The 14254-nt window shown below is 44.3% G+C and overlaps 1 protein-coding gene across 2 annotated transcripts in view; it reads left to right on the top strand.

Moving 5' to 3' along the window:
- Positions 1 to 14254, top strand: part of KCNMB2 (potassium calcium-activated channel subfamily M regulatory beta subunit 2) — a 139377-nt gene that overhangs the window by 66078 nt on the left and 59045 nt on the right. The window lies entirely within an intron of this gene.

The raw sequence follows: 14254 nt of genomic DNA, 5'->3' as shown, positions 1-14254 counted from the left end.
TTGGGCTGGGAGAGGATCCCACACCAAGATCTGAGCAGTTACCCCGTGGTGCCCAGGGCTGCAATCAGCTGCAGCACTGGAGGGAGGGAGGAAGGCTGAAGTCACTGACTTTGGTCCAAGAACACCTCCTGCATCTGGAGGTTTGCTGCAGTCCCCTCTTTTGTTGCAATCAGCGCAGGGAAATCATGGAAACAGATCACTGAGGGACAAGGAATAGGTAAAGCCTGTGAAAAATGGGGAGCAGGTATCTCTCTGAGAAAACCAATGCAGAGATTAGCACAGGGTAGCTCCAGCCTCAACAATCTCAGATGATCTATGACTGAAGTCTGGTGTGCGAGGCAGCCAGCCAGGAAGGGGAAATCATTTCAGCTCAGGGTTATTTCTATTTTTAACATTTCTGTGCTTATTTCTGCCTTTCAAACAAAATGCAGCACAGACAACTACCTGTGCACTGAATTGCAGGGTTAACTGGGGTGGTTTCAGATGCAGGTGAAGCTGAAGAAGGAGATATTTCTTAAGTGAGAAAAAAGCTGTGATAACCAAGGAAATTAAATCACTTTTATCCACCTGGTAAATCCCCCTCCAGGCAGTTCAGGGACAAATTAGCAATAGGTTATAAACCCCAGAGGTGTATTAGGAAGCCTACATTCCATCTGATTATTTTTAGGTCAAATCTTAGAGATTCACATAAGAAAATGTTTTATTGGCCAACTGTAAATATTTCTCCCTCCAATTTTTTAACGATGTTACTCCTGACCAAGGAATAGCTGGCAAATAAAGCAGCTACCCTCTTCTCCAGGGGAGAGGGTTCACCCAGGCACATTACTGCAGACAGCTACATTGTAGGGAGTAGTTAGCAGTAACAAATAATTAATGAATAAATAATGTGTTTGTGTCTCAATACCCCAAGGTCTTTGGGCACCTTCACAGAAAATAATTAAAACAATAGATTACAAATAAGATGACAAGTCCCCAGGCAAGTGGATGTACATAAACCCACAGTAATGTAGAAACAGAGAGGAGGTGAGGGCAGGAGCTTAAAAGTTCTTGTTCTTTGTTCTACAGAGTGCACAGCTCCTGATGGTGCCCTACCCACCCTGGGATGAGGAGAAGCCAAAACCAAAGGCAAATACCAGTCCTAGCAAGAAATATTCACAAGCCTTACTGTGAAAATCATTTGAACGTTAAAGAATGATAGCTAGGAAGGAAAGCACAGGTTTATAGGTTTCAGAGGTACCTGAACCCATGAATGCAACCAGTGTGAGATGCAGGTAACTCCTGGCCATGGCTCCTGTGAGGGCCTCTTTCAGTGAATCCTCCAGGAACTCTAATGGTGTTGGGGGACAAAGAGCAATTCCTGAGTATTTCCAGCACTGTGCCTCTAATGTAGACCTGTCCATGTGCTATAACTGCTGATAGCTGGGCCAGACACCAGCATTAGCAGAAATCAGCCCAGCAGCAGGTTATACACACAGGCACCTTTGATCTTTGGGGTAGTCAGAGCCAGCCCCAAGCACAGCCTGATCTGGGAATTAAAGTGAGCAGCCACTGCTCCCTGCTGTACAAAACAGACTGTTTTCAAACCCCGTTCACACCCACTTGAATAGCAGGATCTCCTTAGCAAAACACAGCAGTCTAAAAGCACCTTTTCCCAAATGAGCCAAAGAAAGGTTTCCAGCTACCATTTGAGAAGCCACAGGCATAATATTTAAGTGATTCACTGATCTGAATGGTTATGAAGAAAATGTGGAATGAGTCTGGCATTGCTAAGTCTTGGGGAGCAGAAAGGGAAGGTGGCTGTTTGCAATCTGGAGCACCTCTGCCCTGTCTGTGCAGATGCTCAAAGAAATCTCTTCCCAGATTTTTATTTTTCTCTTGATGGTACAGCAGAAAGGTCACTGGCATCTAAAACCTGATATTAAGTACTTTCAGTTATTTGTGAGCATTGTGAAACCAGTATTTCTCCACTGCAGAGAAAGAGCATATTTGTCATGTATGCCCATATATCCAACCTGCAGCATTATCCCTTTCCACATTACACTCCCAACTGTGCAGCAGAGCTGCCACTGCTCTTCATCTTAAGTGTGAGCAGAAATCCCCCACGGACTTACACTCAGTGAACCACCTGAAAACTCACCCCAAGGTCTAAAGAGATCTCAGCTGTCCCCTGTGTGATGCTATTGGGTGAAGAAAGTGGCAAAGCCTGCAGAGCTAGGAGAGGAGACAGCTGCCTTCAGCAGTACCCTCAGTTAGTTCAGCTTCAGTTAGTCAGGAAATTTCACCTTGGTTTTCATTGTTTACCTCATTCCATTCCCTATTACATTTGTAATTCTCTCAGTGAAGCCCATCATTACTTTTCTCCATTGTTTCTGAACTCCTCCCCAGGGCTCAATGCAGCAATGGGGAAAGTGTGAACAGCCTCAGGAATTAACACATCTCTTGCCAACATCAGTGCTCCCCCACCTCCTGAGGCAATGACTCTTTTATAGAGGGGACAGTGCTGTAAGCCCTGGGTGAACACCTGAAAACCTCTGCAGAAAAATCAGGACCCAGATTTCACATGAGCCCACAAAACCAGCCAAGTTCATCCAGAGACACTCTAGTGCTGGTGGGAACTGTATGTCCCAGCCTCCCTGCAGCCCCTGCCTGGGTTTGGGGTTAGATCTCCCCTGTCCCTGGGCTGGAGAAAGCTCAGTGTGCTTGTGTCACTCCTTCCTCCTGGGGTCACTAAGCACAGCTGGTGGGACAGGTTACAGACCCACTCTTTAGCAAACTTCTGGAGGTGACACTGCTTCCCCTCCTCCAGTAAAGCTCAGAGTAAGGGAGCAGTTATGTCCCTAGGCACTGCTGACTCCCAAAATGAATTTATAAGAGACTTACCAAGCATTTAGAGATGACCTATGCAACCATCTCCAGCACCAGTAAGTGTCATGGCATTCCATGTCATTCAACACCTTGCCATGAGGTGAAATTCCTGCCCAGGCTCAGCTCACCCACCTGGATGGAGGGTGTTGAGTCCTGGCCACATCTCACTACCACCAAAATGAGGATTTGGGTACAAAGCACATTTCCAGAAAGGGTGCCATGTCCTTACACTTGCCAAAGCATAACCTTGGGGTGCAATAAAGCACATGCTGTTGGGTTTAGAGGTTCTCCTTCTTCATACTTGAATTCCAAAACTATTTTAAAATAACTATTTTATGTCCCTTGCCTGGAGAATTGGGGTCAGTATGTGCTCTGGCTCTGAAAGGCATAAATAATTACTGCTTCAGAGTTGTTTAATCAGGCTGCCTCCAATAAGGTTTTCGGTGAGTTTTTGTTGTTGTTTAATTGTTGTTGTGCTGTGCTTTGGTTGGGTTTTTCCAGTAGATTAAAGGGTTATTTCTGTTGGAAACAGACATCTTGGTAATACTGAAAATGAAATGTCCTAAATCAGAGCCTAGGAATGCGTTATTTCACACACTAGCTACTGAATGATGAATTAATAACAGTATCTCAAATACATCTTCCATCAATATGCTTATTCACATTCCATCAGCATTTAATTAACATAAATTATATGACATTAGGAGGATTCAGGCAGTCATCAAAAAGAACACTTCTCTTGTAAGCTACTGAAATTCTTGTCGTTTTTGCAAGGCAGCAGTTTTTATTTTTATTTTCCTCTAGAAATTCATCACAAATCAAATGTTTTCATAGCAAATTTAGAACTGACATTTTCCTGATTTTCTGAGGATGGGATATTAGATCTCTGGCTTTGTTTCAGGTGTTCTAAGTTTTATGCCAAGGAATAGCACTTAGACAAAGGAAGTAATGGCAACATCTAACTGCAGAGGGACCTTCAGCAGTCCCTATAACTCTACAGTGAGGTGGAGCACCACACAAGCCACTTTTCATTTAAGCATCTAAAATGAAAATAGTTATGAGTGTCCTAAAAAGACTGGGTTGGTTTTTGAAAATCTCATAACAATACAGAAGGTCGTGCTGTTCTGCCTTCAGAAGTGTGCAAAGAGCACAGTGAATCCAGGAATGGGAAAGTTTAGGTGCTAGAAGTGTCAGCCAAGTGACCAGAACAAGGAGGGAAAGAACAGCTGCAGTCCCCCATTGGGCTGAACAGCATCCAAATGCTCATTTGCAAAAAAGAAGGGAACTAAGCACAAAATGCAAGGGTGAAAATACAATGATGTGCAGGTACCTGATGATAGAAACTGGGATATTAATTTTATTGTGTGTCTTTCTGAGGCTGAGAGGGGGAGATGCCTGCTTTAACTTAGTTAAAGAACTTAGTCAAACTTAACTTAGTTAAAGAACTTTTAGTTTTATCAAAGAACTACAAGCTGGCAGAGTTAAACTAATAAAAAGCTATTTGAGTAAAATATCACTCTAAAAGACCATTTTGCTGTTGTTTTTGTGGCTTGTGCTTTTGCTTAATTGTATTTTTGTCCTTAAATTTTATTCAGCGAAAAAAATTTAGTCTGAAGAGCTGTGACAAACCCAAATATTTTCTCCTGACAGATGTGGTTGTTCTTTAAACTAGGACAGGGGATTGCCAAGAAGTGTCCAGCTCCCCAGGCTATTACTCCAGGGAGGCAGGCAGCGCAGTGCACCAGCGTGGATGCTGCTGTGCAGGCTAGGATGGCAGAGCTGAGTGTGCAGCTGGAAGCAGCTTTTTCCAAAGCTATGTAAAAGTTTTGAGTAGTAGGAGTATGAGTAGAAAAGAGCATATCCCAGCCCCAAAAATCTTTGGGGAGTTTGTAAGAGGGGGCTGACTCTCTGCATTACATGAAGGAGAAAGTGTGGCAGTATCAATAAATGGAGTTAATGTATACTGCAAGTGGTGGGGAAAGGATGAGCCCAGCATTCCATTACGCTGTTCTAGTCCATATAATCCACTCCAAATGACTCAATATAAAGCTCACTATCCCACAGCCCTCCCTGCTATTGTTACGAGTTGCAGTATAGTGACGGCGCTGAGCACCCTCAATCCTGCAGCAAGCAGCTGCTCCCTCTCCAAAGCATCCACAAGGGACCAAATAGGCAAAGAGAAGTAATAACAGCACAGAGTGTCCAGGATTAGGCAGCAAGTCAGTAACTGAAGCAGGAATAAAGCCCATCCCAAGTCCTTCCTGCCCTTGCTGCGTGCATTGAGCTCCACATGGGCCCTTTGAGTTCCACTTGATGCAAGATCCTGTGCTAAGAATCCAGTATTAGTAACCACAGTTTCCACAGGCATCATGCAGGTCTGTACAGGCTGGAAAATAAACCAGCAAGCATTGGTGCCTTGGATAGGACAGTTCTTCCCCGAGCAGATGACAGAGGATGCATGTGCCCAAGGAAAGCTCAGAGGTGCAGAGCTATTATGAGAGCCTGTTCTCAAAGTGTGCCACATTCATGCTCACAGTCAAAGCAGCTGTGGGTATTTGTGAAGCCTCAAAACTCTGCCCACAGGATAAGTCACATTTGGGTTTTCTCCATTGAAGAAAATCACCTGATATGTTTGAGCCTCAGAATTTGGAAAGGGTAACTGCAGGACCACCATCATTTTTATGTTGCCATTCACTTACATCCCATTCCTTTTTCATATCCGGAGTTGAAGGGCTCAAGAGGAGTTCTTCAAAAACAGTCATAGGGGCTCTTAATCATCCCCCCACCTTAAGATACTGTTAAAAACAGGAAAGATGAAACTATCATCTTCCCTTCTTCCACAGGGCAGCACGTACCAGCTGTATGTTTGCATGACCCACACATCTTTGGGCACACCTTCACATCACAAAATACTCCCAGCAGCAGCTCCCAGGAGCAGCACAGGCAGGGGATTGAGCACCACCAAGCCTCTGGTATTTTTACAATAATGACTGAGATTTTCAAAGGGGAAATGAACTGTCCAAATCCAATTCTAGCTCAGTGTGAATTGGACTCCCAACCTCTGGGGTCATTTTTTTAAAACATCCAGATCAGAATTAGTAACAAAAGCATTTGCCTTTTTTTATCCCCCCGCTTTGCTTCTGCATTTTCCATTACACAAGTATGAAGCACTACTGTACTATGACAAGCAGCCAGAGCTAAGCTGAACCACTGCTCCTGCTATAATCCCTCTCTTTCAGTTGCTCATTTCCCTCTCATGACATTCTCAGGAGGATTATCAATAATAACTGGGGACACAGATCTTTTCTGTCTCTAACTTTGTAATGGATAAGTTTTCCCTGGAACATATTACTGAATTTTTTTTTGCCAGACATCCCCCTGCCATGCCCCATTCCTCAGGAGCAGTGGTATTTCCAGAAATTAAGTTAGCTCCACTAACTGCGTTATACCTTCCATTCTTGACAAACCACCCTTCATTGCCTTAATGTTCCCATTATGTTTGATGCATTGCATCACTGTTCATTTATTATGGCATTTTAACTTAGGTTCAGATTATATATCACTGGTGGAGCTCTCTGGGATAAAGGGCAATGAAGGTTTTAATTGCCTGATAAATTATTAAGGACACTCCTTTAATTGGGTAATGTGCTGTTTACATCTTTGAAGCAAACACTTATGGAATCTGTATGGGTGCAGATTTGTCTAAACACACAGCCAGCAGCCTCTATCTCCCCTTGAGAATAATGGTTTTATCAGGCTATTAAAATAAACACCACACAGGTTAGACTGTACCAGATGCCAGGGGAGATCAGCAGCTGGAACAAAGAGATGAGCCTCCATCAAAGTCAAAGGAGGTGCATTGACTTACATCAGCCAAGGGAATGGTCTTCCACATCCAATGGATCTCGCTCAAAGCGAGGCAAAATAGCAAAAGACCTACATTTTCCACTGCTTTAGCTAACCTAGTTCATTTGAACTGAAATGGGTCACAGTGTACCCACACAAGGAGTTCAGCAGAAAACCTGACTTCAGAGGGAGCCCAGGGAAAATGCAGCTGGGGAGAGAAAGTGCATATTGCGCTAAACAGAGCCTGCTGTGGCAGAAACCTGGGCTTCTGGCTGCTCTTGCATGCAGGTCAAAAATAAAATATTCCCTGGAAGGACACAGCCTAAGCAGCCCCTTCGAGCCCATAGAGAAAAGATGGGACAATACAACTGGGAAAAAGCACAATCCAGCCCAAAACCTCTCTGTTCCCAGTTTTCTTCTTCTGTCTGTTCATCTCTGTACTTTGAAACTCGAATTTTTTCAAGTTTTGCAATACCTCTTCTTTTCTGAGCTGTGTGAATTTAAAAGTATTTGTTGCATTCTTTCCAGACAGATGCTATGCTTCTTGCTTATTAAAATAGAGAGAAGGGAGCAGATTGTCTAGGATGAAGCTTTATGCATCTTAGAAGTGTTGAAGAAATAGGCTTTTTGGGATAAGTTAACATTTCAAAGGTGTTTCATATCTATTTGTTATCAGCTTTTGGTAACACAGAGCGCCTGAGCTCAGTCCCTGCATACAAAATAACACTGTAATGAATTGTACTTTATCTCACTCTGACTTGACCCCTGCAAGTCAAGCTCTGCACAGGTTCAAGGTAAAGAGGTTCTAAGCCTGCAGGGGACAAAGCCACTTTTACTTCTGTAACTTTGCAGTGGCTCCACTTAGAGCTGCCTTTGGAGCAGTCTCCCTGTGATGCAGGGCAGTCCGTGCTGGGCTAGGTGGCAAAGAGTGCACAGATTCTGTGGGAAGGGTGAAGACAGAGGAAACAAACCCATAGTATTGCCTGTTTTAGCAATTTGAGTGCAGATATCCACTGCTGTCATTAAAGGGGCTTGGCACTGGCAGTCACAGCAAAGGGCAGGGGTGCTTGCTCCCATATGAGATGAGCTGGAAGATGGGCAACACCATCCCCCAGCAGATGCAATGGGGAGCCTCCCCTGTAGTCCCTGGTGCAGTTTGGGACCTCCTTCTCTCCCCAAAAAATGTTTTCACCAGAATTGCAGAGCACTGGGCCACCTGGCTTACACTTTATCTAAGGCTTCGCTCTCATTCCTCTGTGACCAGAGGACAACAAAGCAGTTTGATGAGAAAATACACAAACACACATACACATTTCCATGCACACCTTGTGTACCTAGAAACATTGCTTTTCCTTCAAAAAGATCACACTTTAGTGCTTCCTTTACCTGTCCAGAGGTCGCTGTGTTTAGTTGGGGTAGGAATCCACCCTCATGTGGAACCCTGTCACACAGCTGGATTTAGCCCTCACTTCCCACAGCATTTGAGTAAAAACACAGTTCAGCCTTACAGATAAAAGATCCCTCTGCCCTTTCAAGGGCTGCTGAGGAAAATGCAGTCACAAACCTACTGCTTATTGTTGATGAATCTCAAAAAGCCAAATTAAGTAAAATCCCCGTTTTTGCCTCCTTACAAAAGCTGAGGTTGAACCAGTGCATCCAGAAAAACATCTGATTCAATGCTCAGATCTTAAGAAAATCAATCCCTGTGAACATACAGCCAAATGAAAACAAGTGTAGATGGAGAAATTCCTCAGGTTAATGTTTCCAAACAGATCAATGCACAAACGGCTGTGGATTGATTTCCTGGAGCTTCAACCCCACGTTAGCTCTTCAGGACAATCCTAATCATCCATGGATCTATTAAAACAGGGATTGGGGGCTATTACAGTTTCCTCTCCCACCTTCTCCAATCCTTCTTCTTTTTACTTCCTGCCAGAATCTGGCTGCTTGGGCACCTGCTCCAGAAGAACCCAGAGCAGCCCTCCCTGTTCCCTCTCCATCCTGTCCTCCACTGGAGGAACAACCTTAGACAGCCACACTGAAACAGCAAGCACCAGAGCACCCAGGCTCTGCTTCCTTGGCATCAGAGCTGCTTTGTCAGGAAAGGCAATGCAGCCAAGCACTGAAACATCCCACCTCTGCTGCAACACCCAGCAGGGAATCCCTGGAGCAAAGTGCTCCTGTGGCCAGCCCAGCTGTGCTGTCCCTCATCTCTGGGCCCAGGGTGGGCTCTGGCAGAAGCAGCACCCATTCCTGGAGATCAGCATTTCCATTTGCTGAGCATCCAATATCCCTTGTAGAAATGGAAAGATAATGGAGTTTCCAGTCTGATGGTCAAAGTAGGTCAGAGAGGAAAAATTTAGTTGCAGTTGATCCGAAAAGGATGTTTTCCATGCAATTAATAAAACCTACATTTCATCCAAGTCTGCTTTAAATATTTTAAAATACAGTTGTTTTAACTAAGGGGCATTTTAAAACTAGAAAATTATTCAAAAACAGAGTCTAAGAATTTAATTGAAATTATTGAAACATTATCTTGGGATCTTTGAAACAGAGAAATAAGTAGTTTTGGAAATTCTGAACCAAAAAATTCTGCAACCAAAAACATAACTCTGACTTAGGACATCGTTGTGAAAAGTCTGAGCAACACTGAAGCAAAAAAATTCCACTGAAAAAATTCCACTTGGAAAGAGTTAGTGACAGCTTCTGCAGCCTGTTGCCCATTCTTTCCCTCTCTGCACATCTTTACAATGAAAATATATCTAGAAGGGTCAGCAGCAGAAGTGTGTCATCTACACTATCTGCAGGGATTAGAAAACTGGTATGAATTATCCTTTTTATTAATTACTTGATCCTACCTAATCCCCAGTAGATGATGTTGACCTCGATAGACCAAATCTAGGTTTCTTAGCCTGCACAACCCCTTTACAGTGTTTCCTAGCTCCCACTGCAGAGACCCTTTCCAGCTGTGTTACCTCCTGGCTCGCTTTCTCTTGCTCAGAGGTTCCATGGCACATCCACATGAGTCCTGCCAGCTGCTCTGGGCAAGCCCCAGCCCTTCTGCACCACTCAGTCAACTGGGTGCATCTGCCATACTGCCCCAAAACATTATAAATCCTCCAGGAGGGACAAGGAAATGTTTGAGATGTGTGTCACTCTGAAAATTCAGGGAGATTTGCATCCTGCTGCATGCAAAATCCCAGAGAGCTGTTGGACATCCCAGGCCAAACCAACACCAAAGGAAGGGCACAAAACTGCAGCATGAGGGAAGCAGCACTATGGATGATCCCAAGCCAGTTTCAAGGAATATCAGTTCTGTGACGAATGCAAATTGATTTTTCAGACTAAGCTTAGTGGCTACTTATCTCCAATAGCAAAATTACATTCAATTAGGCTTGCTAAATAATTCATGGCAATACATTTGATGTGGCAGGAAGTTCCAGCAGTGAATCACCAGTGTTTCACATCATCGTGCTGACAGGAACTTAGATTGTTTCTTACACTAAGACATCTTTCATTGTTTCCACCATCCACACCCAGATTCTTCTGGGGCTTGAATTCTCCCTGTCTCCTCTTACCTAAGGCTGCATTTGAAGGGATAAAAGGCATCTGCAGCCCTGAGGAGAAGGGCTTGGGAGCGTTGATTGACAAGAAGCTCCAGAGGACCTGGCAATGATTCTCTCCCTCTGCTCTGCTCTCATGAGACCCCACCTGCAGTGCCCTAAGGTTCCCAACATATGAAGGGCAAGGACCTGTTGGAGGGGGTCCAGAGGAGGCCACAGAGGTGCTCAGAGGGCTGGAGCACCTCTGCCATGGAGACAGGTTGGGAGAGTTGGGGTTGTTCAGCCTGGAGAGGAGAAGGCTCTGGGAACACTTTAGAGCCCCTCCCAGTGCCTCAAGGGGGCCAACAAGAGAGCTGCACTGGGACTTCTGACAAGGAAATGGGGACATGGAACAGGGGGGAATGGTGTTAAAATGAAAGAGAATAGGTTTAGAATGGATATTGGGAAGAAATTATTGACCCTGAGGGTGGAGAGGCACTGGCACAGGTTGCCCAGAGCAGCTGTGCCTGCCCCATCCCTGCAAGTGTCCAAAGCCAGGTTGGACAGGGTTTGGAGCAACCTGGGCTAGTGGAAAGTGTCCCAGCCCATGGCAAGGGTTGGAAAAAGGTGACCTTTAAGGTTCCTTCCAACCCAAACCATTCTATGATTCCATGAAAAAAATCATTACTCCTATTGCGGTTTTTAGCTTAAAGCAATTTAACCATACATGGAAGGTGGATTTACTGCCGGATTTTTCTCCAGCAATGAAACACTTTCAAAGCTCTGCAAATCTTTTGTAATGAAGTGATGCAGAACCACTGTTTAGTCATGCAAATGAAATGAGAATTAACTGTAAAGCGTTCTGAGGACCATGAACTTTTTGCCAGAATTCATAGCAAAAGGTTTTTATTGTCAATCAAAAGGCACAAACACTTCAAAACTGTCCTTTGTGTGTGTGCATTGTTGGGAGAAGGGCAAACATTTTCTGCAGTCTGCAGGATACACAGAGTATCAAATATTGCTGGAAGGATGAAAATAGTTTTCTGAGAAACCTATGAACAGATACATAGAATTACTACTGCAAGCTGAGAGGGAAGAAAATTTTCCATTCATCACTGAAGCACCCCAACCTTTACCAAATCCATTCTTTTGCTATCTCCCTACACAAGACCAGAGCAGACTTTCAAAGAACAATATTTTGACAAACAAGCTACAAAATTCACTCTGTTCTGCTTTTCAGTCTGAATTATGTTTTCTCTTGATGGTCAGACAAACAGTTTTTTCCCCAGGGCAAGCCCACTATCACTTCACTGAAGCCTGGTGAGCAATCCCAGGCTTGCCCCAAGACAGCCAAAAATGAGCTGGTTCCTGGTCTCAGTAACTTTATGCTTTGGCATTTGAAAACCTTCTCATTAATTGCTTTTCTGTAAGACATGTATTAATGCACAGGGAACCTAGAGACAGTGGCAGGAGCATATGTTGGATTAGAAACTAAGAACTTGCAACTGTGCCTCCTGTTAGGTGGATGGTTTTGTTTATTTGTGCCATCATGTTTTACACCCTCCCCTGCATAGGAGTGTAATTAAAGTCACCTGGAAACATGAGCAACAGCAAAGCCACTGACTCCAGTCCTGCATGACAGTATATTCCTCTAACTTGGTTTTACATCATCTCTCAAATGCAGCCTGGCTCCATATCTGCTCCCAGAAATGGGTAATTCCATAAATACATGGAATCCCCTTCTCAGCTACAATTTTTCCCCTGGAAATACCAGGTGCCAGGGCCAGCAGTGCCAGCCTTCAGCTCGAAGCACCCAAGCACTGCCGAGTCAGACTTTCAGAGCACCACATACACACATTTAAAAACCCAGCAGAGGCAGGGAGGAGGGGAGATCCACTCCACACTCCACGTGCAGCACTTCCCTCTTTGAACTGGAACATTTGTAAACACAGTTTAGCAGGCTGTATATAAAATTTGAGCTCTCCATTAACCTGATCTTAGAGATTATTACAGACTCTCAGATTGCTAAGGTATCAAAGATGAATAGCCATTTTAACCTGTGCTTCCACCACAGCTTTTACAACATGAGATATAATGATCAGGTGCTCAGCTGATATAAACTGCTGCAACTTTATTTTCTCTGCTAGCAGTAACAGCCAGTTCACATTATCCAAGGACTTCTTGCAAGGTTAGTATTAGACAAAGCTGGTGCAGTTCGCACTAAACTCTCTAGCATTTATTCTTTTTGCTGCTGTTGTTTTTGCTGAGATCTTCACTGATGCGAAGCCGTAAGATACTGTCTCTGCTGCAAACACTTGAGTTTGTTGACACATAATATCAGCAATAGATACTTTAAAAGAAGAAATATAAAAACCCTTCCACCGCTGGCCAGAGTGCAGCTGGCGCAGTGGGACTGAGATCCAGTGGTCCTGCACAGCATATGGAGCACGAGCACTAGTCCCAGGTACAGGCTGTTTCCAAATTCCTGCTTGTCCCTGTTTGCAGGGTGTGCATTTACACAGTGACAGCTTCAACCCAGCCAGGGAAACAAGGTCATTGTCATCATGACAGCAAGCAAACTCTGAAGCTGTGGACTCAGCCTCAGGCTGTCTCCATGAGACTGTGATGCTCAATACCCAACTGGTTGGAGGTGGCTCAAAAAGCAGCAGCATCCTCTGTAATGAATGAACCAGTTGTACTCTGCACAAAAGCCCCACAGGATCTGGTTTATCTCTTGGCCTCCAGTTCAGTCCAGAGCTATAACTGTCTGTGAAAGCCAGAGAGGAATCCAGCTCAAAAGGTTTTGAAAGTGAAAGATATAAAACAAACCACTCAGGTGCTCTAAGAGCAAAGTGTTACCTGGATCTCTGGTCACAGAGCCAGGTACCTGCAGTGGGCCCCACCCTGCTGTGAGAGCAAGCAGCATCCATCAGAAAAGTCTCAACATCAGAGGTTAAAAGATGTGTTTCAGGAGGAATACTTGCATTATAAAAGGGTTGGTGAATTAGTCAGAGAGACTGGCAAAAGACCGGAAAGGCTGGAGAACACTTGAGCATGATGCCAAAAACCACAAGCCACTGAATGGCTCTGCTGCTTTGCAAGCTAAACTGCAATTCACACCATCAGGACCAAGAGTGACAGCACTAACAAGATTTATCACACAGCATCTACTCTGGACTCAATGAAGAACTGCCCCAATAAAAACCTGCCAGCTTTGCTGATGTATATTATCCTTATTAGAACAGCCTCTCTGATAACCACATTCATTAGGAATTTTAGCAATTCATTTCTTCGTAAAAACTTCTACGTATGAATTCAGCACAGACAGATGTGAATGGGAGCTTTGGAAAGACAGCATTATACTAATTCAGAGCTATATTTGTCAGTGGGTGTAGCAAAGAAAAAGGTTTAAAGTAGTTATTTTTCTGCAAAGCACATTTGTAAGTGAAATGGTAAATTACTGAAGAGCCTGTGCTACTGCTTGAATTTGTATTTAGCCACGCACTTAATCCCAAAGTCAGATGTAGCATGGGGACACTGAGGCCATTATCCTCAGGGTGCAGTAATTAGTGTTCTTCACTGTTCATTTTTCTTGACCAAAATCTACACATATTCCAAATTAGACACAAAACCAAAAGCAAGGAACTTTCCTAATGGCAACTCAGTGAAGCAGAATCCAACATCCCTCCCTCTGAGCTTTCCCACCAAAGCTGTTGGGTCAGATGGCTTGGCTGTGACAATGAGTGCCATTTCCCTGCCAAGGCTTGCTGAGCAAGGATGGGGGACTGCAAGAATTGTCACCTCCCATTTTCTTTCCAAGGTGACAGTGCAGAGGCACAAAAGGAGCAGTTTTCCCCAGCTGCCCTCATGGGTCAAAGCAGCCAAACACAGTCCTGGTACATCCCCTGTGCATGGAGACCTCAGAGTCTCCCCATTCCTACTCCACAGCCTGTCCAAGATGTGGTTTTGTGATTGCTGCTTTGCACAAGCACTGGGTGAGC

Source organism: Cyanistes caeruleus, chromosome 10 (genome assembly GCF_971803275.1).
Source record: "Cyanistes caeruleus chromosome 10, bCyaCae1.hap1.1, whole genome shotgun sequence".
In the NCBI taxonomy this organism is placed as follows: domain Eukaryota; kingdom Metazoa; phylum Chordata; class Aves; order Passeriformes; family Paridae; genus Cyanistes; species Cyanistes caeruleus.
Note: the sequence above shows the minus strand (reverse complement) of the source record. Positions and strands in the feature narration are given on the sequence as shown.